The sequence below is a fragment of the Melanotaenia boesemani genome, chromosome 7, assembly GCF_017639745.1.
Source record: "Melanotaenia boesemani isolate fMelBoe1 chromosome 7, fMelBoe1.pri, whole genome shotgun sequence".
Classification (NCBI taxonomy): domain Eukaryota; kingdom Metazoa; phylum Chordata; class Actinopteri; order Atheriniformes; family Melanotaeniidae; genus Melanotaenia; species Melanotaenia boesemani.
The window spans coordinates 39233825-39259452 of NC_055688.1; the positions used below are offsets into that span (position 1 = coordinate 39233825).

At 42.5% G+C, this 25628-nt stretch overlaps 1 long non-coding RNA gene across 1 annotated transcript; it reads left to right on the top strand.

Annotated features, from left to right (window-relative positions):
- The first annotated feature begins 3420 nt into the window (after window positions 1-3420).
- On the top strand, window positions 3421-24935 carry LOC121642949. Its single transcript, XR_006011015.1, has 3 exons — window positions 3421-3514; window positions 24011-24014; window positions 24925-24935. It is a non-coding gene; the product is annotated as an uncharacterized LOC121642949 (long non-coding RNA).
- Window positions 24936-25628: the final 693 nt, after the last annotated feature.

The following is a 25628-nucleotide window of genomic DNA, read 5'->3' on the forward strand; positions in this document are numbered from 1 at the left end:
TTTAATATAGATCCTAAATAGATCCTACAGAGTTTCTTTTTTTGGACTGACCTAAAGCTGGACACTTTTCATCTTTCGCCATATCACCGCAAGTCATTCACTGTCCATCATCGATACCACCAGCCAAGCCGCGGGAGAGTCCGCATCGCAGAGCTGCCTGATCCAAACCTTTGGACCACCATGTGACGCATCTTCTGGCCTTCTGGAAGTCGCTCGGGATCCAAACCACCTGCGCCAACTTCCTCACTTGCCATCAGAGTCACCACAACGGTCGTAAGTCGGCTCGATCCAAACAGAACCGGACGACTCCTGCTCAGATCAGTTCTCTGCTTTTCTGCTCAAGAATGGTTGGTTGTCTGACAGTGATCTTGGTAGTTCTACCTCTTAGTTAAACTTCCAGCTTTTAACAGAAGAGATTCAGTTTTCCCTTTTTCCTTTTAGGATTTAGAGAGCTTTTTCAGTCCTGAACCTTAGTTTAATTAACACTGCAGGTTAATTAACTTTTGTTCATTTCTTGCATACATTTCATTCATTCTGACACCTTGAATTAAGATTTTGGTTTGAACTCCATATTCTGCATTTTACAATGTTTGATTCATTTTTCCATGCAAAGTCCTTTGTAAATATTTCCTTTTCATTTATGCATTATTAGTTTAGTAATAAATATTTCATATTTATCCTTAACTGGTCTGGTTATTGTCAACTTCTCCTTTGAACCATGTTATGGGTCCCTTCGACGTAAGAATTCACGTTAGTAGCGTCCTGAGACTGATTGATTGATAACTGATTGATTTCTAGCTTGAATTAATTAATTTATTAAATTAATTAATTTAGTTCTCTAATGGTGTCCACACAGCCATTAGGTTAGGATAAAGCTATCTGTGTGGTGGTGCCCCATGAGGAAATTAATAAATAATTCCAAGAAATTATTAAAATTAATAATTTTATTAAACATCTTTAATGTTTAATGACGCTAAACGCTACAGTAGAGGGAAAGGAGCTAACCCTGAGCTAGCTGCTGGGTAAAGTGAAGGGAGCTAAGTTTAAAGCTAGCTGCTGCTAGCTGCTGGGTAAAGTGAAGGAAGCTAAGTTTGAAGCTAGTTGCTGCTAGCTGCTGGGTAAAGTGAAGGGTTCCTCATCTCAGCCACTTCATTCGTCTCCATGGAGACAGAGACGGCATCGCTTATACTCTCAGACAGGGATCGTTGGCCTGCCAGCTTCAGGCTTCAGAGTTCCACCTCCAGTGAACAGATCACGTGAATGTAAACAATGTGAAAAAATGTCAATGAAGCTTTTTTTCTTATGTTATGCTTAGATCTTACTTGAAGATCTGAGGGGTTACTGTGCTTTTCCAAGACATGAATGTACAGCAGCACGTCCAAAGCAAATTAAAGTGAGTAGAACTGAGGGGACTGAATGAGTTTGGGAGTGTCTAAACTCTGCAGAAGTAACTAGAAGAACAACCTGAAAATCCAACTCATGCTCATTAATGAAGTCTCACAAATATCCATAATTTATCTTGTAAACTGTTTGCCAGACTTTAAAATGACTTCATAGAACAAAGAAGTGTGTTGGTGTGTGTGCAGCTTTATATTCTCAGGTAATTGTTCTCTCTGACCAATCAGTGCTCTGCCCTGTTCATCGTATAATGACAATTTGGTTTGTAGTATCAGCTCACCATGCTGGGAACCTCATCTAAGGTAGGATAAAAAAGTTATGGATAATATTGGCCCCCCATATCATCGAGTATGGTACCATATAATGAAAAAGCATCATCTATCCACCCAATTTGTATTCCTGCTTCCTCTAATTTAGGGTCATGGAGCCTATCCCAGCTGCAATCAGGTGAGGGGTAGAGTACACCCTGGACAGGTCTCCAGTCCATCACAGGGATGGAAAAACAATGTTATTCTCCAAAATGTGGTAAAGAGTCAGAGCGCTGCACACCCCCTCGCCTTGCTGATGTCTGAACAAATGAAACAGCTCAGAGACAACAGCATCCAACTGTGGCCCAGAACATGCAGTACAGTCTGAATCTGTGCAAGAAAACCCAGCCCAGCGGTGCAGAGGAGGGTGGCACAAGATGGAAAAAAGAGAAATAACCTCTACGTTGCTTTTGGGTTTTTCTGTAATGTCTCACGGAGGTGAGGGGTCCCAATGTTTTACTTAACATGGCCACAGTGTTATAGAAATGAAGATTACAAAAGAAAAGACTTTGGAGTGTGTCTCAAACCGCGCACTTACATGAGTGCACTGGAAGGTAGTGCGTAGTGCGCACTAAGCACTACCTTCTGTAGTGCACACTATTGTGGGTAAGTCCTGATCCAAATTGAGCACTAACGTTTTGCACTTACCGGTAGTGACGTACCAGCTTAGCAGCGCCGCTCGGTTACTATACCTTTTTTTTTTCTTCCAAAATCCAAAATCACGTCAACATACGTGTTTGCATGTCATACTTTTATGCTAAAACAGTTTTTAAATAAGCAACGATATCTTAACTGAATTAAAGTACGTTACATTATACATTTGTTTTTATTGGTGTTTACACTGATACCGTTCACGTCTGCAACAGGAAACCGATTATACTAGAAATCATCATTTAAAATATGAAATGCAGTAATGAAGACGCTAAAACAGGGATGCAGAAAACATTTTATTTAAAATTTTAATTAAATCATTTCTCTCTTGCCGCCTCCTCTTCTCCACAGCAGCGTCCTAGCCCGCAGGTGGTAAATGCCTCAGTGCCACTGCTGGCTCTGTAGTTTGATGCCACAGTGACCTACGGTGAACACAGAATGGAAGTTTATATAAAAGCAAACATTATTATGTACTTTATGGGTACTTTGTACATCACTTTAGATAAGCGTCTGCAATCAGCTACGGCTTCGTCAGCGGTACCATCGAAACGGGCCGGTTCTCTAACCAGCGGTGTTTCCTAATCAGTTTTCAGATCAAGGACCATTTCGTTTACGCCAGAGACCCCGCAGTGCTTAATTTGGAGGTTCAGCAATCATGAATAAACATACGGAACCTATAGCATTAATCATTTCTAACACTTATAGCCCATCTAGATCCGCGAAATCGGCTATAAAACTGTTAACATTTACGTTGCTAACTCTACTGCAGCCTCCAACAAGTGATCAGATCCATAACTGTCATCAGGGATAGAAGAGATAAGATGCATGCTGCAGTTTATATTAGAATTATGATCAAATATCTTCATACTTACAACAGTTGAAAATACCCTCCGCCTGCATCGGTACCGCTGAGTCGGTGGCTGCAAGCTCTGAAAAACTGGTTGAAAGTCCCTCCCCTTCCGCTACGTCAGCAAGATGGCGTCCGTTTAGTGCGTGTAGTGTCCATCGTTTCACACTAGATTTTTGGCCGAGTTTAGGGCAGCATCCGGGTACTTTCAGTGCACTGAGTTTTTACTGAAATTTCTGTGTCAGCGCACTAAGCACTTAAATGTAGTGTTCGAAGTATAGAAGTGCGCGATTTGGGACACACCCTTGGTGTCACATGCAGGCACCGGCTTGCTAGTGTTAGCTAGTAGCTGTTAGCTTTCTGTGCTGACCACCCACATTTGCAACCTACCAGTCAGAGTGAGGAGGAGGCTCCTTAATGGATGGGTCACCAATTCTTCCAGAAACAACTTAAATGGCCAGAGGTCGGCAGGTCTACATGTTGTAGATGCTGTCACAGTGAATAAGGTGTTGCATAAGTACAGAACATTTACCAGTTGCAGGGATGGCAGAGGGTTATTAAATGCAGAGTTTTATAACTTCCACCTAGCTCTTTCTAATATGTACTTTGTCTCTCGTATCCAGGCTCATTTTTCCATGATGGCCTTGTTTTCTTTGACATTTCTTCTTCCCTTCTTCTCCCTCCACCAGTCAGTGTGACTAGTTTCTTGTCACCAGGTCTCCATAGCCATTGATTGTCTCAGACCAGCAGCTATGTTCTGCCTGGTGTGATCTGGAAAAAATTAGTCTGAAGACTTTTCGTTTTCATGTTGAAATCTGCAACAATATAATGTAGCGCGACATTAATATACGGCTATTTTCTATTTTCTTGTGTTGCGTCGCCCCCATGTGCACGTCTGCGTGAAGGAGCACAACATTTCATATGCACGAATGTCGCCTGTGGCTTGGCTGGAGGAGGGCAGCGATTTCCGCCTCATCGCATAAGGTCGATAAAAAATGATGGAGAAGGAGCAACATCACCTCCCGTGTGTCCAGTCCATAACTGGTGAGGTGTTTGTGACTTGCGCTGAATAAAACTAAAGCAGAAGGGGCTGTGGGAGGAGTCTGCAGCTGTGGGAGGAGTCTGCAGCAGAGCAATTAAAATTCAGTTAATCGCCCAGCCGTACTCTCAGCCTTATTCTTCTCTGGCTTCAGCAGGAAACTGTTCTTTCTTAGTTTTTCTTTTCTCCTCTCTGACCTGGTTGTGTTGCATCCTGCTGGAAGGCCTGTTGTTGTTCACATTAGCTTAGCTTTGTGTGTCTACAAACACACACACAACGGCAGCCAGAGATCTTCCAGAAAGCTTTTCAATTCAATCAATCAAACAACTGACTCCGCACATGTAAAGACATGACATGTCAGTCGCACGCTGATGGGATGACTCTGTCTGGCTTTACTGGGCTGTCCAAGTGAGGGAGCAGGTAGAATAAACATGCTTTGTTATGAGTACAAGATAAATGTGTGCCAGCTGAAGCTGCACAATAATCAATCTCTAAGTGCTGCAGTGCCACAAAACAAGGAGTAAACTACTGGAAAACACCAAATATTTGCTTTTTTACTACTTATTTTATCTCCTGAGTTCACAAGAGGGTCTGAGTTTATACACACCTCAATGATGCAGCCTAGTGACAGGTGACGTAACCCGGGGTCATTATGTAGCCAGTGACTCGGCAGCGTCTAGTACAAGGGCTGTGATGTGTGGTTTGGCGAAGGATGAGGTGGAGACACCTGTTGCCTTGCAACGGGCTGGTGGGTTTATTCTGTATAAAATAAAATGTGAACAGGACAGCACCTCCAGCGGCCCCACCATGCACACCTTCAGCAGAGAAAAGAACAGAAAAACCAGAGACCACATGAGAGAGACCAGGCTCATGCTCCACCTAGCCGAACATTAACTAATGAGCATGTGTCACTAAAAGCTCTGTACTGCATCCAAACTAACAAACAGGAAGAATATTCAGTGAAACCATAAAACCAGGCTGACTGGAAGAGGTTTTTCTCATTATATTGGGTGGAGCACTTCCCAGACTTATCTCTCCTCAGCGGAGCTGCTAGTAAACTGAGGAGCAGAGTGTGAACAGGAACTGTTATCACAAAAGGAAACCAGGATCACATTAAGAAAATAAAAGTTCCCCAATAAAATAAGTGCTTTAAAAAGAAAGTACAAAAATAATACAGAATAAAGTATACACAGACATATCAGGTGGATTTTTGGTGAAATATAAAGTATATTAACACACTTGTTACGGTTATACATCATGCACCCTCTCCCAGGTGACCCAGCCTGGGATGATCAGTCCCAGACTCGGGTCTTGGTAGCGTAGGGTCAATCAGAAAATCTGAACTGAATCCAAACATACACTTAGTTAAAAATGGCATGTAAACCAGTGTTGATGTTTTATTGTTCTGTTTCACAGTTCTTTGAAAAGAAATTAAATCTTTTGGCTGTTTTTTTTTTTTTTTGTTTTTTTTTTTAATCACCTACAGGTGTAGCATGTATACATTAGGTGTGTCCCAATTCAGGGTCTGCACACTTCGAAGTGCGCAGACTACGTAGGCTACAGAGTGTCCTCCGTAGTCTACACACTTCGAAGTCTGCTTAACGTTCGTGAAATGGGACAGCCTACCTAGTCTACAAGAATTTCCCATAGCAACAACACAGGACGTTGAATCACTTAAACCTCTTAAATTACTCGTAGGAAACGTCAGTAGATGCTGAACACGGAGCGGCAACACAGACAGTATAAAAAAAAAAGAAAAAGAAAAACAAGGTTTGAGGCTTTGTTGTTTTCCAGCCGGTACACACTTCATTAACCCCTTAAAAGTCATTGAATATCAAATATTACCGAATTTTAATGTCACCAATTAACAAACATGCTTTAAATGTACTTGATTTTGTAACGTTTATACTAAAGTGTAGTTAAAAAAAAGTACTTTTTTTTTAAATAAAACTTTATTTAAACTTAATAAGACTCTTCTGAGGTTGCTGATTCGCCACCGTCCTGTGCGCAATGAATTGTGGGACAAAAGAGGCCGTGAAGGATGCATCACCAGCAGCCTTCGTTTGAGGCCAAACGAAGTGCGGATTCGAAAGGTGGATTCGGAGCGTCCTTCAAATTCTGTGAATTGGGACAGTACTTCGCGCACCGCGATGACGTATGTGGCCGACGAATCTGCACTTCGAAGTGTGCAGACCCTGAATTGGGACACACCAATTGTGAAGTCATCTAGATGTGCATAGTTACAGTGCAACTCTAGGTAGAACTTCATTGTCTGAGGCCATGTTACCTATACTATGACAACTATTTAAATGATTTCTAAAACCTGCATAACTTTTAAATTCCAATGAACACCCTTCTTGAGCACAAAGAACAACAATTTTTTTTTTGCCAGGATATAGGATATACCCATGAAAAAACTTTGAATGTTGAATTAATACACTGGGTGCGTCATGCAAAGATCTACAAAGGTGACACCTGTACATTTTACAAGATGGTGGTTTTTAGCTTTCTCTTTTAGCTTTGATTTTTCTTCACGAACATCTGAACATTGAAAAAAGAAAGTTTAATAAATGAACTATGTGCACAGTGCAATAACCTACAGGTGCAGCATGTATACATTGTTTTAAAGACGTAGCTTATCAGCAAAGCTTTGGCCAGAAGGATAGAAAAAATAACCCCTCTAATAATACATCCTGACCAAACAGGCTTTATTAAAGGTAGACATTCCTCTACTAATACACAGATTAATTGACATCATAGATTATTCTACTCTACATAATCTGGAATCTACAGTTATTTTTTTAGACATAGAAATAGCATTTGACCAAGTAAACTGGAAATTTTTATTTGCAACATTAAACAAATTTGGGTTTGGGTCATCTTTCATAGATTGGATAAAAATATTATATAACAACCCAAATGCATGTGTGAAGACCAATCCATGCTAAAATATAGAACACAAGATAAGTCTTTATGCTGATGACGTATTACTTTTCCTCCAGAACTCACCAACATCTCTCCCCCTGACAATCACACTTATTAACACATTCGCATCAATATCTGACTACTCTATTAACTGGTCTAAGACTATAGTTCCTCCAGCTAGTCACTGGACTCACATATATCTAAATTTCTATGAAAAAACAAGCCATCACTAAAAAGCTGCCTAAAAACTTTACAACAGACTAAAGATAGAGGTGGATTGGAGCTACCCAACTTTAATCACTTTTTCTTAGCTAACAAGTTGCAGTATATCTCCAAATGGCTTAAACCTAGCAGTCTGGATAAACCATTGTTAGATGTAGATCAAGCAGTATGTGTTGATCTGGTTATCTCTGACCTGCCATTCATTAGCTCAACCATCAAAACACATCAGTGTTTTAAAAGCATCAATATCAGTTCCTCTTTAGTGGCTTGACAGGAATTTCTAAAAATAACCAAATCCTCACTTTTCCCATGTAAGTTTACACCCCTCTGGAACAACCCTGATATCCTGCAAAACAAAAAGCTGATTAACTTCACTAAATGGAAAAATAAAGGAATAAAACAGAACATAAAATAGAAAATAGAAACTTCCTGTCGTTTAATATTCTCACTTTACAATATGGAATCAGCAGCAAAAAAATTCTAGAATATCACCAGCTTAAAACTATTATATTTAAAAAATATACCATTAAAGGGTTAGGGGTGCTGATAAGGGCTTCTTGTTCAATTAAACTTACAGCTACCTATGAGGGTGGCAGAATTCATGAATCTCAATGCCCCAAAGCTATTATCAAAAACATATAGACTATTATCTAAACTAGAAGACTCAATCTCTCTTCCAACTTCAAAATGGGAGGGTGACTTATGCAGTAACTTTAATAAAGATAAATGATCACAAATATGTTTAAACACCTTTAAAATGACGAAGAATTCAAATATGCAACTAATACAATTCAAAATTCTGCATAGAACTCATTATACAGGACAAAGGATGTTCAGGATGGGTCTGTCACAATCAAACATCTGCCCACACTGCAATGAAAACACACCTGACAACTATCTCCATGCCTTGTGGTCCTGCACACCTGTCCACAGGTTCTGGCTTCAGGTATGTGTGGACATGTCAACATGGTTTAAATGTAATAGTCCTGCAATTCTGCATTATGTCTACTAGATGACTTGGGGGGCATTAATATGGCAATTAACTCTGCACACATGATACACACAGCATTATGCATTGCAAAGGAAACTATCCTTGTGAACTGGAAAAACAAAAATAATCTGTGTATTCAGCAGTTTAGGACTCTCTTAGTAGACCACATCAGTATTGAGACAATGTCTGCCTCCTTAAAGAACCATTTAGCTGAATCTCATTCCCTCTGGTCCCCTGTGCTTAGCTCCATCACTTAGTGTAGGTGGAGGACTGTGACCTCATTGTTTTGGGGGTTGGTAAATGGCCGGGAGTGACTGGTGGTTGCGGGTTCATTGTGGTTTCCCGTGGTGCGGGACCGGGCTGCTCTGCAGTGGAGGCAGCTCTGGGTCCAGCCCTGTTGGGGGCTGTGGGGACCAATGGTTGGGGTCGCCTCGTGGCAGGGGGTGAGGCCACTGGTGGTGCCTGGGTCGGTGGGCGTCAGCCCTGGGCTGGGTGGCCGGGCTATTCTGGGACGTGTTGGGTGGGGGTCCTGGGCTCTGGTAACTGGGGGTGGCCCCCCCTCCCTCTGAGGTGGTGGGGTCCGTATGTGCCGGGGGTCTGGGCCTGCCCGGATGTGCTGCCATGGTGTTGGTTGGTGCATCAGGGTAGGCCCCCAGACAGGTACGGGCACTGAGATTTTTTCGGGACGACAATCATTAAAGGGAGGAAGAGTGTAATAGGATGCAGGACATTGGAGTTTTTCAGTATGGTCAGGTAACCCCATATTAAATGACTCATATTGCTGTGTGCTACACAGTGATGGACATTACTAATTATTACTGTGTGCTATGATTGCATGTTATGGGACTGTTGGACTGTTACCTGTATCGTGAACTGAAACAAAGCCACACACTGCAGATAGACACACCTGAACACAATCATATCTATGATTACAAATACAGATTGTTCCTTCCCGCTCGCAATATATTAAGATACCAGATACCTGTTGGGAGACGCAGACGGGTCACTCCTGCCTCCCTCCTCTTGCTGCGGTTGCCATCTCCCCGGGTCACGACTGGACTGCCACCCTCCCCTGGCTTGGTGACGCTGATCTCCTGGACTCCACTGTATCAACGCTCACTATCCATCACGGGAAGGAAAGTCATCACTTCTCACCCGGAGTGTGTGCGTGAGTCTCCTCACATGAGCAGATTGTGTGTTGATGTAATTCCTTTTTGTGTGTTGCGGGATCCGGCCCGGGCAGCAGCAGAACAGCAGAGGCGGCGCAGTTGAATTGATGGGCTCCCATTGTGCCACTGAAGGAAAGTCACCAAACTTACAGGCCAGGCTGGCTTGAGTTTGCTGCAGGAGGCACTGGACATTCATTTTCTTGTTTCAGCTGACAGCAGCAGCAGCATGGAAATCCTGGCACGGATCCAGTACCAGATCAGACGGTGGAGAATCGAGTCCTGCTAGAGAGCCTTCCGGCTGTTATGGGGTACCAAGGAAGGCCTGGAGTGTCACACTGGATTGGACTGACTGATGCCACAAGCTTGGCTACAGAAAGGACCAGCTTGGGGCTTGGACAGTACTAGGTCGGATTTTTAGTTCGAGTGTTTGATGATTTATGTTTTAAGGTTAAAAAAATATGTTTATTTCCTTTAACATTGGTCTGTGCATCTAGCGGCTAGTTAGCTTTAGCTCCTGAGTAGCTGGAGATAAGGCTTCTGCTGTTTGTAGGCCATGCTGACGTGATTCTGACAAGATTTTAAGGATCTTAAAAAATAAAAAGTATCCAACCAAATCTACCACAAAATACAGTCCCAGTGATAAACGAGGATCCAGGAGCCGTTGCTCATAAATTTCTGGAGTAACGAGTATTGGCAGAAAGATGCGAGCAGAGGGGAGAGCGAAGCAGCAAAGTCTCAGCAGGGAACAGGAAAATGTTTGTTCCCACCACTGTGTTTACCCAGTCTTCTGCCATATTTTCAGCCTTTTCTCTGAAGGGGAGGGGAGATCAAAACCACAGGGATTCCAATAGATTTTTTTTGTTTGTTTTCTTACCTGCAAACCCACAAATAAATTGAGACTGAAGCTGGATCAGATCCAGTGAGGAGTCTTCTGATAGTATGGCGAGCTGGTGTGGTGCCGGGTGTCTGCTTGATGAGCAAGGCGGACAGCATCATGTAGCGAGCAGATGAATGAGGCAGAATGAGAAGCAAGAGGATGTAAGAGAGGCTGGACCACAGGGGGGAGTGTGAAATGGCCTGAGTCATGAGCTGAACCACCCCTAACTTTCTTATCCTCTGGCTTGTGGTTAATTCAAATTAACCAAGGTTTTTGAGGGTTAATGTAATTTTAATTTAATTTTAAGGGAGCATAAAGTTTCTGAGATGTACACGACATCTGCTTCAAGGCATTAAATCCTCCATTATTCAGATGCAGCCAGCTCCAGCCCTCCCTGCTGGATGGTGCATCCAGCGATGAGGCCAGAACAGCATGGACACGGCGCAACAAGACAGGAGCTATAGCCCACATAGTGTCGGTAGAATATACCAAATTACTTCAGCTTTAGTACTCCATCTAGTTCTGGAAAGATACTTTAAAATGCAAATAGCTGTTATAGAAATGCTAATTGTTAGAGAAGTGTTTTGAAGAGTCACATCTATTGTTAAAAAAGCTGCTTTTTAAATATCTGCTTTACTGCTTCAGTCTCTGTTGAGGCTGAGAGTCTCATAGATGTGCCAGAAATGTCCTGAAAACAAATGCCTAGACTGATTAGGCCTGACTAGTTTAGGTTTAGTGTCTCATTTAAATGGTTGCAAGCAATGAGATTATTGTGATCTGAATATACAGATTCATCTGTCGGTGTCGCTGCAAGGCTGAAAATTAATTCTAGGGTTATGAACTCTAAATGTTGCACTATCAGTATTCAGTAAATTAATGTATGGAATGCCCCAGAACGCCCCATGAATCATGGCTCTTACATCCTTGGTTCATAGACTCCAGCAAAGGCAGTCTCCACTCTGAGATTATTAGCAGTAATGTTTACGGAAGTTGCTCAGAAATCAGAGCTCTTACCCCAGATACAGAGCTTAGTCAGTGGAAGATGAGCTGCTTTATTCCCTGAGGTTTATGTCTCCAGAAACACCAAATGTTGTTTTAAATAATTCAGATAAGACTTGGACATATAAAATCTATTCATGAGCTGTGAACTCTGGTACAAACTGTCCCTTTTAGCTTATTCATGTTTTTTTATTTATTTCCTTGGTCTGACTGCAGAGTTTACACTCCCTGCACGGTGTGTGTGTGCTGGGTAAAACCCTCACTAAACCAAACTATTGCTTCAGTTCAGATTAACATGCACATCTTATTCATTTTGACATGTACAGGAATTGCAGAAACACTGATCATCCATGACATTATGGCCACCAGCCAGAGCCAATGCAGGTGGATGCCTAGAGTGGCTCTCGCTGGAGGGACAAAAACAGAATAAAGCAAAAACGAAAAAAAGAAAAAAGGGGGGGGGGCAGAATGGGGTCTCTGCTTGTTCCCAGTCTGGAAAATAAAAGGTGATAAACATAAAGATGACAGTAAATTACCCCCCACAGTCCTCACACACACACACACACACACACACACACACACACATCACATTTCCTGTGAATATAGACGTGTTCTATATCTTTTAGATCTTTATTGTTACTGTTTTTTTTCCCCTATTTGTTTATCTTCAAACACCCTGCTCATGCTTTTAATTTACAGGTAATTTTATTTTACTGTTGTTAATTCATGTATGTTTTTCCTCCATGAGCCGCCACCTTATCGTGTTGGAGGAGTTTGTGCGTCCTGACGATCCTAGCAGCTATGTTGTCGGGGGCGCATGCCCCTGGTAGGGTCACCCATGGCAAACAGGGGTCTAGGGGAGGGACCAGATGAAACGCGGCTCAGATGACCCTTATGATGATGAAAAAACAAGGACCAAGGTTTCCCTTGCCCGGATGTGGGTCACCGGGGCCCCCCTCTGGAGCCAGGCCTGGAGGTGGGGCACGGAGGCGAGCGCCTGGTGGCGGGGCCTTTGCCCATGGGGCCCGGTCGGGCTCAGCCCGAAAGGGAGACATGGGCCTCTCCTCCCGTGGGCTCACCCCCTGCAGGAGGGGCCATAGGGGTCAGGTGCATTGTGAGCTGGGTGGCTGCCAGAGGCGGGGACCCTGGCGGTCTGATCCTCGGCTGCAAAAGCTAGCTCTAGGGACGTGGAATGTCACCTCTCTGGTGGGGAAGGAGCCTGAGCTGGTGCGCGAGGTTGAGCGGTTCCGGCTAGATATAGTTGGACTCACCTCGACGCATGGCTTGGGCTCTGGAACCACTGCCCTCGAGAGGGGCTGGACCCTCTTCCATTCTGGAGTTGCTCCCGGTGAGAGGCGCTGAGCAGGTGTGGGCATGCTCATTGCCCGCTAACTTGGCACCTGTACGTTGGGGTTTACCCCAGTGGACGAAAGGGTAGCCTCCCTCCGCTTTCGGGGGGGACGGGTCCTGACTGTTGTTTGTGCTTATGCACCAAATACCAGTTCAGAGTACCCACCCTTTTTGGAGTCCTTGGGGGGGGGGTGTTGGAGAGCACTCCTTCTGGGGACTCCCTCGTTCTGCTGGGGGACTTCAATGCTCATGTGGGCAATGACAGCGAGACCTGGAGGGGCGTGATTGGGAGGAACGGCTCCCCTGATCTGAATTCGAGTGGTGTTTGTTGACTTCTGTGCTCGTCATGTACTGTCCATAATGAACACCTTGTTCAGACATAAGTGTCGACATGTGCACTTGGCACCAGGACACTCTAGGCCACAGTTCGATTATAGATTTTGTAGTCATGTCGTCGGACTTGCGGCCGCATGTCCTGGACACTTGGGTGAAGTCTGGGGTAGCTGGTGCTGGCTCGCCTATCTCTGGGGCTGAGGTCACTGAGGTGGTTAAAAAGCTCCTCAGTGGCAAGGCCCCGGGGGTGGATGAGATCCGCCCACATTTCCTTATGGCTCTGGATGCTGTAGGGCTGTCTTGGTTGACACGCCTCTGCAGCATCGCGTGGACATTGGGGACAGTCCCCCTGGACTGGCAGACTGGCGTGGTGGTCCCCCTCTTCAAAAAGGGGGACCAGACAGTGTGCTCCAACTACAGGGGGATCACACTCCTCAGCCTCCCTGGTAAGGTCTATTCAGGGGTGCTGGAGAGGAGGGTCCGTCAGATAGTCGAACCTCGGATTGAGGAGGAGCAGTGTGGTTTCCGTCCCAGTCGTGGAACAGTGGACCAGCTCTACACCCTCTTTGCCGTCTTTGAGGGGGCATAGGAGTTTGCCCAACCAATCTACATGTGTTTTGTGGATTTGGAGAAGGCATTCGACCGTGTTCCCCGGGGACTCCTGTGGGGGTACTCCAGGAGTATGGAGTGCCGGACTTGCTTGTAAGAGCTGTCCGGTCCCTATACGACTGGTGTCAGAGCTTGGTCTGCATTGCCGGCAGTAAATCAGAATCGTTTCCAGTGCGGGTTGGACTCCGCCAAGGCTGTCCTCTGTCACAGATTCTGTTCATAACTTTTATGGACAGAATTTCTAGGCGCAGCCGGTTCAGTGGCCTCAGGATTGGGTCTCTGCTCTTTGCGGATGACGTGGTTCTGTTGGCTTCATCGGGCCGTGATCTTCAGCTCTCACTGGTGCGATTCGCAGCCGAGTGTGAAGCGGCTGGGATGAGAATCAGCACCTCCAAGTCCGAGACCATGGTCCTCAGCCGGAAAAGGGTGGAGTGCTCTCTCCGGGTCTGCTATAGGGTCCTGCCCCAAGTGGAGGAGTTCACGTATCTCGGGGTCTTGTTCACGAGTGAGGGAAGGATGGAGCGGGAGATTGATAGGGGGATCGGTGCTCCGTCTGCAGTGATGCGGACTCTGCATCGGTCTGTCGTGGTGAAGAAGCAGCTGAGCCAAAAGGCAAAGCTCTCGATTTACCGGTCGATCTACGTTCCTACCCTCACCTATGGCCACGAGCTGTGGGTAATGACCGAAAGAATGAGATCGCGAATACAAGCGGCCGAAAAGAGTTTCCTCCGCAGGGTGGCCGGGCTCTCCCTTAGAGATAGGGTGAGAAGCTTGGTGATCCGGGAGGGGCTCAGAGTAGAGCCGCTGCTCCTCCACATCGGGAGGAGACAGATGAGGTGGCTCGGGCATCTGGTTAGGATGCCTCCTGGACGCCCCCCTGGTGAGGTGTTCCGGGCACGTCCCGCCGGAAAGAGGCCCCGGGGCAGACCCAGGACACGCTGGACGGACTACATCTCTCAGCTGGCCTGGAAACGCCTTGGGATCCCTCCGGATGAGCTGGTGAATGTGGCCGGGGAGAGGGAAGTCTGGGTTTCCCTGCTTAGGCAGCTGCCCCTGCGACCCGACTCCGGATAAGTGGAAGAAAATGGATGGATGGATAGATAATTCATGTATGTTTTTTTTTTATTTGGTATTTTCTCTTTATTATTATTATTATTATTGTTATTATTGTTATTTCTTTTTCTTTTTTTATTACTCCTATAACCTGACAATTGTGTGATGGGTGAGCAAGTTGTTCTTAAGTTGTTTTTCTTTTTGTTTGTTTACTTTTTTGTATGGTTTTATGGTTGCTTGTTTGTATATGTTTTCTTGGTCATGTCCCTGTTTGTTGTGTGTGGTGTTTCTTTGTTTTATGATCCTCCTTGAAAACGACATGATGCATCTCAGGAGGTTTTCCATTAAATAAATTTCAAATTTCAAAATTTATCTATTCATGTGTGCCTGTTTTATTTCTATTTTCTTATTTATGTGCTAAGCTGAGAGATTCCTCAGAATTTCGTTCTGCTGCATAATAACAATTCAGATGTTGAATCTTGAACTGTATGTTGGGGAACGCCTGCTGAAACAACCTCCGGGGAAATGACATCACCGTGATGGTAGCATACGTCTCTACACACATGTATTTATGATGTGCAGCGTACATTTGGAAAATCATCCTGCCCTTCTACATTAGGGACACCCCTCTGGTCCTGGAGGGCTGGTATCCTGCAGCAACACCTCGTTTAAATGACCGGATGGTTAACAGACTGGTGCAGAACCTGACAACAAGCAGGCGGAGCTCTGTTTTATTTGAATCGGGTGTTGCAGTAGAGGAACATGCACATAGGTATTTTTGCATATTATTTGAGTGGCCATTGTGCTATTGCAGCTGTTAGAAATGCCAAATTACCAAAAACTAAACCTCATATCCTGGTCAAAAGAGATCTTAAGCACTTTAATTAGCAAGCTTTTCTCCATGATTTATCATATTCTCACAGGTCTCTCTTTTCAATGACGTGGAGATGGCATGGAATTACTTTCATTATGAGCTTTTAAAACTAATAAATAGGCATGATCCTCTGTGCAAATTCAAAGTGAAAGGGCTTAATAATCCCTGGTTTTCTCCTGTGTTACAAGGAAAGGAGGTGTCAACATTAAAGACAGGAAATGAAATTTTAAAAGTAAAAGTTTATTTTTAGGTTTATTAACAAAATAAGGACTAAAAGTAAAACAACACAATCTGAAAGCAAAAAACAAAGAAACTCAAATCCAAACAATCCCAACAAAAGTGCTATACTATTAGTAATCATGCCTAAGGCCAAAGGCCATTCACAAAACCAAATTACAACGAACAAAGACCCTCTACCCCCTCCAGTGCTGACCTGCCATGGGGTGCAACAAGGCTTTTGTTGTTGGGCGTCTTCTATTTCCTCTCTACCTTTTGCCACTGGGAACTATTTTTAACACGGGATTTCATTTAATTTATATGCTGATGACTATCAGGTCTACTTCCCTCTCAAGCAGTCAGATAGTCACTCTATTCAACCCCTTCTTGACTGTCTCAGTGATATTAAGTACGGTGGCCGGGAAGTGCAAAACAAATTTACATCTAGTGAAACACTTTTACATATTTGTGATACAAATTTACATTGACGCGAAACACTTTTACAAGTTTACGGAAACACTTTTACAAAGATATGACCCGGAAGTGATATCATGAGAGGGTACGTTCAGAGCGCCAACGGGAAACCACTGTATTGGCAGTAATCATCAGGAGTCGAGCAGACATGTATTGTCCGTTCTGTGGCAGTTCTTTGAAGAGGATGACCCCTTTTTGTGAGTTTTGTGGACGGTCCCTTCATGTCCTGAATGACGTTGACGACGAGACAGCTGGACCGAGCAATCGGGGTGCATGTGCTAAGCCACGTAAGTACTGCATTTTCCATGACCCTGGGTTTGTATGTGGATTAAGTTATGTGTTGTCGTTTTATAAATGTGAAATTAATCAAAGACCTGTAAAGTGCATATCATCTTAGAAAAATGCGCTCAGGGTCGGACTAGTAAACAAAGTCAGGACGTTATTTGTGCTCTAACTCTGGCCATCCCTGAGCATATTCTGCTCACACTCGTGCAAGTTCACGTACATATATATGGATAAAGTGTCAACAAAGCTCATTATTCTACACTAGCAATTACATAAAATTAAGAACCAATTGTCCATTCTTTTCTCATTTCTACCCTCATGAACAGGTTTATAACAGTTAACAATCAAAACAGGTCTCCTTTATTAATGATGGTTTTATGTTACGATGAACATGATCGCCAGCAAATCATTTAGATGCCAGCTGAGTGTAGTTCATATATTACACCAACATCAGTATTCACTACTAAAGTAAAAACATTAAGTGGTCAACAGAAGCTTCACCTGATGTTATTTATGTAACATTAAAAAATGTAAAAAGTCAATTCATCTTAGATAAGTGACTGTCCAAATTTAGGAGGGGTTTCCAAACCTTATCATGCAACAACCTACATGTGGAGATATGTTTGGTCCAGCAGGACACACCACATTTTCCATGCAGTAAAATAAGCCATGTCATTATAGTGTAAACAGAAACACACACGCACACACACACAATATGAAGTTGTTAACTAAAACCAGTCCCATTTAATAAGAGAGTTATGACACTCCTTGAACTTGCTGACAAGCAGTCATGTGGTTCATGTATCCCTCAAAAGGCCTCAAAAACACCAAACAGCAAAAACTAACACGATCACAGACTGAAACCTGCGTTTGTAACTATAAGAGACTAATGATGGAATTAAGCTTTGTTCAAATCCTGCATATTTACATTATAAATGTATATTAATATACACTGTGCCTTTTTAAAAAAATTAACTCAAAATCAAATGTAGAAACAAACGTTCCTGATCCTCTGCTAAGGCTGCAGGTCAGTGGAGAAATAGGATTTACATGCTTTGGATTCTGTAAGGATTTTGTTCTAATTTTCACAATCAATACCTAAAATGTTGCACAACATATTTGAACATGTTTCAGGGCACTGTGCAGTATACACCAAACTTGGACAAGATGATGGCGAAACTGGACCAGACTGAAGCTGGAGAACTGGAGGTCAACTGGTGGTGGTAGCAGTAACAGAGGAGCTGTGGAACCAAACACTTCACAGCATTTTCCTACGGACCGATCTGTCAGCTGTTTACTAAGCCTTTTGTTGTTGTTGTTGCTCATGTGGAATATATATGGAAAAATATTGCATGTTTACTGGCGAGTTATCAGTCTGAAGTTCTCTTAGATAAAATATGTCCACAGCCACAGAAACAACTTATTTTATTCTTCCTCTTTTTACAGAAAGTTTCTAGAACTGTCAGCATGATGAGGATCACAAGGAGGAGGAGACCAGAATGCCTGTACACCCTGAGGTGGTTGGATATGTACACATCAAAAACACTATTTTAAGCAGCTCAGTAAAACTATGCTTGGTAGAGAAAACTGTTACTTGGTAAAATGTTTTCTGTCTGTTGTGCAATGAGCAGTATGTATCTAAGTGTGTGTGTATAAGTATATAGCTTACAGGTAGTACAGAATCAATACAGTACAGAATGCAAGTATGACGGCTACGTCCCACAATGCACCACATAGGATGACGTGTTTTCCCAAGTTCTCTTAATTGTTTGATCAACACCATATTGTCCTTTTTGTCTTTTGTTGACAGCAGTGAAATTAATGTTCATACAAAGAAATTGTTTTTCTGAAGTGGTTTAAACAATGATGGACTAAAGATGGAAATCAACTTTGCTAAAGTCATAATTACATAATAAATACATATTAATATGCAACGTCCCATTAAAAAAAAGAAAATCTCAGTAGAAACAAGCGTTGTTCCCAATCCTTGTTCCCTTCAGTGACTTAGAAACATGGGATTCATATCCTTTGGTTTCTGTAATGACGTTCAATTGTTTACAATCAAAAACTGACATGTTGGAAAACACACTTGTAAATGTTTCAGGGTGTGTGCCGTGCACACCTGAAAGTTGACAAGGTGATGGAGAAACTGGTTGAACTGACTGAAGCTGTGGAGAACAGATTGGCTGCAGGAGCAGTAACATCAGCGACTCTGCAGCAGATTCCTACAACCCATCTGTAAGTTACTCACTAAGCCTTTATTGTTGTTTTCATAGATGTGAGTAAAACAGATCTAACATGCATCTTCATACACTGTTACTACTGCTAAAACCTGGAACCCGGGACCCCCCCACCCGGAGGCTTTAAACATTCAGAGCCACTGTGATAAATATCCACACATTGTCCCTATTTTAGAAAAAATGGTAAGGCTGTATGTTAAACTTTATGGAACCGCTGCCTTAGTTAAAATATGTCTGCAAACACAGGCACAAACAAATAAAACAGCTGTACAAGCCGCTGTAATGAGGTGTTTCAAAAGTTTGTCTAAATATTTTTCTCACATGATCTAAATTTTATCTGTTTGTGATATCGGCTGTTTTAGCGTGAGGTAAAAAGGATCCACAGGAGTCTGGAGCATGGGCACAAATACAGAGGAAATGAGAGGCAAGACATCTAAAACCATTTAATTGTCTGTACATTGATTACAAAATTACGTTGATTACGTATTTTCTATGCAGCATCACCTTCAGTAGTTATATATTCATCAGATCACAGACTAATTATGCTTTAGTCCATCTTAAATTGACTCAGGTACAAAATAATGGCACTTTGATTTTACATAGTCACCAACAAATGTTCAGAGCAGATTTTGTATTTGTCATGTTTCATGTTGCTTTGTTGTGTTTTCTGTGATGTAATCTGCAGGTTCACGTCTGAGCACAACTTCGGTTACAGATGAAGAGGAACATGACACCTCTTTGATCAGAGGTAAGTTATGACTCTAAAATTGGTTTAAGTTTACTTCTAAAAATAATGCTTATCTCTCCAAAGAAAGACAATTTGTTGAAAAGATCTTTCACATATTAATGTGTCACTTTCTGTGTTCGTAGGAGCAACAGATACTTTGAGAACATCAGGAGGGAATCTAAGTGGTCAGAAGAGGATCGGAGGGCCAAAGCTCTCAACAATCGAAGACATAGAGTGAGTTGAATCACTTATAGATTTATTTATTTTTAAGTTCCTTTAGAATGCATCAGATTTCTGATTTGCTTTTGTATCACATTACAATGTTGTAGTCAGCAGTTTTATCTCTGGATACAACAACTGAAATGTGTGTATGAACTGTGCATAAAGATGAAGTTTCTGGCAGTAAAAATGTTTTATTATGTTAATTTTTTAATGTATACATTTAAAGTGTTCTCATTGACCTATAAATGTCATTCTCCATTGAGAGTAATATCTAATGTTTTCTGTTAAAGCTTTTAAATTCACGCCGATCTGCTGCTCGCTCATTTTAACCAATGAGGAGTACAAATACCTGGAACGGGCACCTGCATGCATGATGAGCGACGAGGAGACGGACACTGAAGACAAAGACGTGTGGAAAGCGTATCCACCTGAATGGACGGCAACAAGACTCACGGACATGTTAGAAAGGTCTTAGCACCACCTCGTTCTCCTACAAAAGATGTCCTCCAGGATGGTGCACCGGAGAGCGCCCAGTGGTGTATATATCTAGCGGCAGCTGCTGAGAGGGATCAGATCCATTTATTTGAAATAAAACTATGTGCTTTAATTAGGAAAAAAAGAAAAACATTGGTCTATTTTTCATGTCTGACATGTTTTCATTCAGCTATGCAGTTATGTAGATGCACCTGATTTATTAGACTACTTCATTCTGTTCTGTTCCCACTGTTCAGTTAATAATGCTGATATTTTTTATACAGTTTAATCTGACATGTCATTTTATAAATGCTTGTTGAAATAGTAATGTGTAATTTGGTCAAATGATTTGTACAACATGATGATGGTACACAAACCAAGATTAAAGACTGTCACATTATAACTATGATTGTGATGTTTGAAACTGACTGGGTGATTTTAATGCCTGCTAAGATCTTAAAAGATAAGAACTAGGTTAGTACTTTTACATGAAAGGTTACATGCCAAACCATATAATTAATGAAGAGAACCATTAAATCAGACATATTGCATGAATGAAAAATCCGAGAATATCCCGCGGGCATCCGTCACGGATGTTCAATGTATTTCCCGTGATCTGTGATCATGATCTGCCAATGATGCGGTCAGTATCCGAGGAGATCTAAAATTGGATCTGCGAGGGATGCGGCGGGAATTTCCCCATATCTTGTGCATATTTGTGACAGTTATGGACAGATAGCGGCATCGGATCGCTCCGTATCTTGTACTTTTCATCCAGTGTTCATTTTTTCCATGACGGTGAGTTTTGTAGCGGAAACCATGAACACATTCAGCTTCATAACAGCATAAAGAACATACCTGGGAGGTTGAACAGCCTAAGTTAGCATCACAAGCTAGCGACTCCAACAGGCCAGTTACCGGTTAGCTCATCATACTTTACTTCCTGGGTCATTTTAAGGAACAGGGCCATTTGAGTCCACAACATTTGATGAGAGTTAAAATCAATGAAAATGTGTCCAACTGTATTTCCAAAGTTTCAAACTGTTAAGATGTTCTTGATCACATACGACGAGACAATGCTACCATTTTTAAGTAGCAACTTTTATTTTTTCCGGGATGAAATAGATCCTTGATACTATGAACTATATTTATTATAATAATAAATATTATTTTTATTTTAAAAAATTACAATTTGAGTGTGGCACTTTGTTTGACTTTTTTTTTTTTTTTTTTTTACTAAATAATATACTCTTATTTTACATTTTACAGGAAGTTCCCACACTATTTTATATTGTTTATTTGATATTTTCATAGGTTGGATGGGGTCAAGCTTAATGTTACCACCCTGACATGCAAAATTGATCAGGAAAACTTTATTTTTTAAGAAAAAACACTATTAATGGAAATAAAAAGATCTTTTAGTTAGAAATCAGATCTGCTGAGTCAGCTAGCTTACCACTGGCAGCCATTTTATGCTGACATTTACCACCCTGACATTTTTATTGTGAAGGGTAGTATGTATGAAGCATACACACCTGTGATGATGTTTTTAACTTTAATTATGTTTTAAAATATTAATATCTAATAAAGCACACTTTACTGGTAGGAAAACACATGATTTTTAGAAATTATTTAATGTGTTATTGGTCATTGTGTGCATATTGTCTGTGACGGGGTGGAACAAGAATGACTCCTGGGTCTGAATAAATAGAGGTATTATTAATATTACAGGTAATATTTAAAATATTTTATACCAGAGTTTTTGGGTTTTTTTTAGGTTTACCCTATATTTTATACTGTGGATTTCTTAAAATAATTTTGCCCTTGATGAAATTTTTAAATTAAAAAGTGGAAATGGCCCGTTTCATAGAATGACTGACCTGCACTTTGTAATCTGCAGAACAGGATTTTCTTCACTTTGTTGGTGTTCAGTGTTTCTTGGTTGTCTTTAAGTTATCTGGCACATCTCACCAAGATCTTGTATTGATGATGGAGAGTCCGACCACTGAGCAAAGCCTTCTCCAGCACATCCCAAAGATCCTCCATGGAGTTCAGGTCTGGACTCTGTGGCGGCCGATCCATGTGTGAACATGATGTCTCCTGTTTCCTGAACCACTTTTTCACAGTCTGAGCCCCATGAATCCTGCACTGAGTCATCAGGGAAGATGGAATAACCAGCTCATTCAGGGTATTCAGGTATCAGCCGAATCTAGACCTGAACCTAGACCTGATCCTAGACAGGCTTGTACAACAGCACTAGGCATGATGCTGCATCCCTTCATCCTCCTCTCTTCTTATCCTGATGCTCCATCACTCTGGACCTGGGTAGACCTGGACTCATCAGACCACATGACCTTCTTCCATGGCTCCAGAGTCCAGTCTTTATGCTCCCTAGCAGACTGAAGCCTTTTTCTCCAGTTAGCCTCACTGGTTAGTTGCATCGGTTGGAGTTAAATAACTAGTTGCAGCTGGAAGACAATCACCCTGCAGGAATCATCCAACAGGGGGCTCCGACCTGTTAGCTGAGTTACATCCAGGTTGTTCTGTGTTTTTTAGGACAGGCAGTGGAATATTTAATATAAACTCCTGACATGTTTCCATGCACATCTCTTAATTAGCTTTACTCAGACTCTGTTACAGAAAACAGAAGAAAAATATAATGCAGTGTTTTTTACTCTAACTACACACTAGCTAGTGCACAGCGCTAACATGTTTCTACATAAATAAATGAATAAAAATCAGTGGCTGGAAAAAACCCTGAATATGTCATCTGCGTTTTTATATAACGACAGGACGTGAAAAGGACATGAAAAGCCACCTTTCTCATGACAATCCTGTGTTTGCTTGACACCACCATACATCCAACTTCTGAACCAGGAAATTAGGAAATGCTGCACACTCTTAGCTTTGTGACAAACATGAAGAAGTCTTTCATGTTTGTAGTTCTTCTGGTACAAAGAGCAGAACAGGGTAGTTAGTATGATCAATGTTAGCTCCAAACCACCCACACAAACCACAGAATCAGACCATGAAAGCAAAGAAGACATCACAGCACTTTCGCTGCCACATATAGAGACAATATTCTGCAAGAATAATGTGGAGTTTAATGAAATCCACCTGCTAGACAACAGAGGAAAATGTTAATATTGTTCCAGACTCTCATCTCTTCATGCCTTATCGACTATCTCCTCATTATCCTGTCTATATTTGCTAAGGTAGCAATCATCGTCCTCATACTTGACCTTTTCACATTGTCCCAATCAGCACTAGAATAGCTTGACATTTTTCTTCTCTTATTTCTCCCTGCTTTTCTGCTTGTTTGCTTAATTTTATCCTCTCCTTTCTCCCAGTATTTTTCTCTATCAGTTCTTTCGTTCTGTATGAGGATAAAAAGACATCCAGGGAAAAGGAGGAATGTTGGTCCGTTGCCAGGATGGTCGACTCTCCAGTAAATTATGAAGGTAGAGCTGAGAGTGAAGATGTTGCCAAATGAACTTTTGATGATGAGAGTAATTTTGTTGATGGTGTCATAACTGGGAGCTCTAAAGGAAACCTGACCTGGTCCTGTGTTGAACAAATGATCAGCGATAAGCTTTCAGCCAAAGCGACTGTGTACAGGACGGGCCCTTAAATTAAAGTTAAAGATTTCATTCTGACATTTTAACTCTCTCCACTCACCCTTTACTAATATTATTTATCAAACTGTAAGTTGTAATGTTAAAAGAAGCTAAGTGGCCAGCATTCAAGCCACATGCTGGTGATTCTTAGAAACAGTAACAGCTTTGCTAACGAGTGTCGGCATGCCACAGAAGACTTTCTGCAGCAGCCCACATAGCGCTCCAGGTGACCTGGAAAAGCCTGGTACTTCCTCTGGATATGAGGGACATTCTGCCACGGGTTTTCGCCATCGCCACTCACCGGAACTCCCAGTGTTTCTTCACAGCCAGATCCGTCATTACACGCTGCCACGAAAAAATCATTTTGAACTTGGGGTGCTGACCTGGTACACGGTTAACAGAAGCGCTACATTTTATCTTTTACAAGTCTTACGCCATCATGTACCTGCTGCATCTGGATGGACGTATCACTTCTCTGAGAGTGACTTTCTTTGGTTTCCCTGGTGCTTTTACCGGGCACCAAGCCACTGCTGCTGGGGGAGAGGTTCTGGGGGATGGGGGTCCATGACTCCATGCTCTCCTGGATTACTGACTACTTGACAGGCCACAGTTTGTCCATCTGGGCAGCGTCTTGGTTGACGTGGTGGTCCTCAGGGGACTGTGCTGGCTGCTCTTTACCTTATACACCAGTGATTTTCAGTCCAGCACTGAGTCCTGCTGCCTTCAAAAAGTCTCTGATGACTCAGCTGGTGTTGGGTGTCTAGGAGAGGGAGGGAGGAGGAGGACAGAGCGCTGGTGGGCGGGTTTGTAGGGTGGACTGGCAGGAACCACCTGAATCTGAATGTCACCAAGACCAGAGAGATGGTGATAGACCTCCAGAGAAAGAGGACTACTCTACCTCCACTGAAGATCATGGAACAGGAGGTGGAGATTGTTGAGACCTGTAAGTACAGTGCCTTGCGAAAGTATTCGGCCCCCTTGACCCTTGCAACCTTTCGCCACATTTCAGGTGTCAAACATAAAGATATAAACTTTAAATTTTTAGTCAAGAATCAACAACAAGTGGGACACAATCGTGAAGTGGAACGAAATTTATTGGATAATTTAAACTTTTATAACAAATAAAAAACTGAAAAGTGGGGCGTGCAATATTATTCAGCCCCCTTGCATTAATACTTTGTAGCGCCACCTTTTGCTCCAATTACAGCTGCAAGTCGCTTGGGGTATGTTTCTATCAGTTTTGCACATCGAGAGACTGAATTTCTTGCCCATTCTTCCTTGCAAAACAGCTCGAGCTCAGTGAGGTTGGATGGAGAGGGTTTGTGAACAGCAGTCTTCAGCTCTATCCACAGATTCTCGATTGGATTCAGGTCTGGACTTTGACTTGGCCATTCTAACACCTGGATACGTTTCTTTGTGAACCATTCCATTGTAGATTTGGCTTTATGTTTTGGATCATTGTCCTGTTGGAAGATAAATCTCCGTCCCAGTCTCAGGTCTTGTGCAGACTCCAACAGGTTTTCTTCCAGAATGGTCCTGTATTTGGCTCCATCCATCTTCCCGTCAATTTTAACCAACCACCCTGTCCCTGCTGAAGAAAAGCAGGCCCAAACCATGATGCTGCCACCACCATGTTTGACAGTGGGGATGGTATGTTCAGGGTGATGAGCTGTGTTGCTTTTACGCCAAACATATCGTTTTGCATTGTGGCCAAAAAGTTCGATTTTG